Genomic DNA, 4,078 nt, shown 5'->3' with positions numbered 1-4,078 from the left:
GCATTAATGGATTCTCCTTTCATCCTTACTGGGAATAGGCTTCCTCCCAGACTGCCAGCAGCTAGAAGGTGGGGATCCCAAATATTTTAGCCTCCATCAGCTACAGAAGAATAAAGAACCAACCCTGTGCCATTTTGACACCGATTTGTCCTTTCAGAATTGGGAAGAGATTTCTTCTTAAATGGTTCCTACTTTCCCCACTGATTTCCTTTGCCAAAGGAGGCCTATTTATAAACAGGCTGCCCAGTTTGGCCAATGGGCAAAGGGGTGCTCAGATGAGGGTGGGATTGAACATCACACCTTGACCTAGAATTGATACTCAGCCAGGGTGCACCAGCATGTCCACACAGGTTATTAGCATGCTGAAATACTTCTGTAGCAGCTGGTCAATAGCCACCTCCAAACGCCCCTCTGCATCCCTGCTGCCCAGGTCCTCTGGGTCCCCTGGATTTCCCTACAATCCAACAGAAGGGGCCCGGCCCCCCAGGGGTTCTTTCGACCTCTGCTCCAGCACTGGGGCCAGGGCTCTTTTCCCTTGGCCGGTGCTCCTGCCATGCTGGCTGTTAACTGGTCTGAATATCATGCCAACCCTCGCAGCTAGCTAATCACGCAGCTGTCCCCCAGATAGCCACTTCAAAACCTGTGACAAGAAGAGCATTGGGTTGTTTAGGACCTGTGCAGAAGAGGAGAGGCAGCACCTGTGGAGTGTGGAGTTCCGGAGTTTGGGGGTACCTTGGAGCCTAGGCCTGCTTGCTCAGTCTTCATGCCCTCCTGCAGTTCCTCTGGCATCCGGGCTGAGACCAGAACATCCCACCAATGAGAGCTGTTCTGAGACATGACTCAGTATTTGTGGGGCAACACTCAAGGAAATATAGCCACTTCAAATATATCCTAGTTTACCATGCAGACTACTTGTGGGGAGAGAGAACATTTTTTGCCTCCTGCCAAAACAAAGTCCTTTGTGTGGGTCAAGAGGCCTTACCCTGACCCTGTAGCTTCAAGATAATACTGACCTCTCTAAGGAATATATTTTCATTTTCGGCATTTGAGAAATCCATGTGCAACACTAGCGGGAAAGAAGGTATGGTACATATATACCATGGAATATTACTCAGCCGTAAAAAGGAACGAAATAATGCCATTTGCGGCAACATGGATGGACCTAGAGATTGTCATACTGAGTGAAGTTCTAATTAAAGTCCAAACATGTGGTATAAACCCAGTGGACACATATATTCGCTCTGGCACTTACAGTAGAAAACCACTTCTACCCTATACTCCTGGCTTAGATGTGGCTGGGATAATAGAATCTGTTGGAGGGAGTGTATCTGCTTTCAAGAAAGGCGACAGAGTTTTCACTACCGGCACGATCTCTGGGGGCTACACAGAACATGCTCTGGCAGCCGATTACACTGTTTCCACACTGCCATAAAAACTGGACTTGAAACGAGGAGCTGCCGTCGGAATCCTGTATTTTACTGCACATCGAGTTCTGCTCCTCAGTGCCCATGTGATAGCTGGAGAAAGTGTTCTGGTTCACGGGGCCAGTGGAGGGATTGGAATAGCAGCATGCCAGATTGCTAGAGCTTATGACTTAAAGGTTTGGGCACAGCTGGTACTGAGGAAGGACAAAAGATTGTTTTGCAGAATGGAGCCCACGAAGTGTTTAATCACAAAGGAACTAATTACATTGATAAAATTAAGAAATCTGTCGGTGAAAAAGGAGTTGATATGATTACTGAAATATTAGCTAATGTAAATCTTAGCAATGGTTTGAATCTTTTGTCACACGGAGGATGAGTAATAGTTGTTGGCAGCAGAGGTCCTATTGAAATAAACCCACGGGACGCCATGGCAAAGGAATCTAGCATAATAGGAGCTGCTCTCTATTCATCCACCAGGGAGGAATTGCAGCAGTTTGCAGCAGTCCTTCAAGCTGGAATAGAAGTTGGTTGGTCGAGACCAGTAATTGGTCCCCAGGATCCATTGGAGAAGGTGGCCCAGGCTTATGAAGGTATCATTCATAGCAGTGGGGCTGTTGGAAAAATGATTCTTCTCTTAAAATGATTAATCCTTCCACAGATCTCCTGCGTAATTAAAGTTTCTTACCTCAGTTTTACGTATACCAAAAAAAGAAAAGAAAAAAGCTTTGGGTTATACTTTGAAACATACTAAACATCTTTAAAAAATTATTTCAGTGACAAAAGTCTTGTTACTAGACAAGATGAAATTTCCCGAGTGGACAAACTCTAGTTTAGCAATCTCAAACTGCCCCTTTATCCTCATGCTTTCAGAAAATAATTACAGCCAACAACTACTGAGTACCACGCAATGCCAGGCACTGTTCTAAGTGCTCTACGTACAGGATCTCACTGAATTCCCTCTGCAACACTGTGACTTGTAGGCATTTTTATTATCATTTAACAGGTGGACACTAAGATTCAAAGAGTTTAGGTAATTTGTTCAAAGTATCACACTAGAAAGTGGCAGGGCTGGGACCCAAACCCAGGCTGAGTGACTCCAAAGCTCTTAAACTTGAAGCTAAATTACTTGGTATATACTCTCATACATGTTAGTTATCTTCTTCTTGCTGTTGTTATATAATCTTCACTATTCTAACGCCCTTAGGAACGCCTCTGCGTGTGTGTGTGTGTGTGTGTGTGTGTGCGTGTGTGTGTGTGTGAGAGAGAGAGAGAGAGAGAGAGAGAGAGAGAGAGAGAGAGAGAATGAGAGAGAACAGGAATGGACATCTGTGTGGTGATGTTGCATATACACATACAGTTATTGCCAGGTCCCTGTTCCCCATTATTTTATGTGGTTCCTTCTGATTGCCTGGGTTGTCTAAGATTGAAAGCTACTCTATGTCAAGGGCTTTGATTCACTTACTCAGAACCCATATGGGTACCACATGAAAGCCAGTCCTCTGTTAAGGCCACAATAGTAATAAGTCCTCTGTTAAGTACCACAACAGAGGAATAAGAATCAGTAAGTGAAAACTTCTGGGACCAGGCAGGAGGAGCCTGCTAGCTCTGTCCCTAACTCTGTTCCTCCTTCCGTCCCTCCCTTCCTTCTTTTTCTCCAAGTCAACACCAAGAAGGGCACTGGAGGCTTATTGAAGAGCCTGTGAGAAATAGCAGTGAGGACCCAGAACATTCCATGTCTCCAGACCTGTGTGCATCTTTGTGGGTCTGGGTGGAATGGGGACCCATTTTGGTGGACTCTGATAGCTTTTTTAAATGCTGAATTCCATTCAGAGTAGTTTTCTTGGGGATATACAATTTAAGATGTGAAACAAAAGTCAAAAAGATGAAGTGGATCTGTTTCCTCTATGGACGGTTCCCCTTCCAGCCCAGGCAAAGGCCGTGCCCCGGCTGTAACCCATTCATTCGCCTGGGGTGTCCAGGCCTGGAGAGACTCTGTCCCCTTTAATCTCTGGAGGCTGGTTAGTCAGGGTGCCAGGCTCCCTGCCCTCCCACCCCCATGACTGACAGTGGTCCAAAATGTCCATCATCTTTTTGCACAAGGTTTGCTGTTCATTAAAAAAATCACCTTTCCTGTGGACAAGAAAATTACCTTTTTTTTTTTTCACCTTTGAGCTCAAAATCTCACTTACATCAGGGCTTGGATGAGCTGCAAATCCAGTCCAATCCAGAAATGCCCAATAAAAAAACTAATTTGAATTTTGCCCCAGACCAAATTATGGGGAGGAAGTAAGTGGAGGGAGGGACCTAGAGTCTGTCATTGCATTTCTGATTACGTTGTTTCTCCTAGTGTGGGAAGAATGGAACCCTGGGCCAGGGATCTGAGTGCAGGCAGCCCCTGTGTCTGGGTGGTTTCTTCCAGGTGCCCTCCCCACCAGGCAACAATGCCCTCTGCTTCATGGACACCCGGGGCCAGGACCTAGCAGCAAAGCATCTGAGACTGTTAAACTGGAGAGAAACCCAGCCAGAAGTTGACATCGCCATTGCGCCACCTGCTGGAAGTTTGGAAAAAGACTCTGAAATTCATGGTTTGGCTGTTAACTAGTAACTTCACAATCCTAATGATTATTTGTAATAATTCTCATTTCGTCTTATTA

At 45.6% G+C, this 4,078-nt stretch overlaps 1 pseudogene across 1 annotated transcript; it reads left to right on the top strand.

Annotated features, from left to right (window-relative positions):
• The first annotated feature begins 1,156 nt into the window (after positions 1-1,156).
• On the top strand, positions 1,157-2,067 carry LOC309826130 (quinone oxidoreductase-like; annotated as a pseudogene). Its single transcript has 2 exons — positions 1,157-1,714; positions 1,808-2,067. The product of its transcript is annotated as a quinone oxidoreductase-like (transcript).
• The last annotated feature ends 2,011 nt before the right edge of the window (positions 2,068-4,078 follow it).

Source organism: Grampus griseus (genome assembly GCF_964374135.1).
Source record: "Grampus griseus genome assembly, chromosome: 8".
NCBI classification, from domain to species: domain Eukaryota; kingdom Metazoa; phylum Chordata; class Mammalia; order Artiodactyla; family Delphinidae; genus Grampus; species Grampus griseus.
The sequence above is the reverse complement of the archived record's forward strand: the minus strand, read 5'-3'. Positions and strand labels throughout refer to the sequence as shown.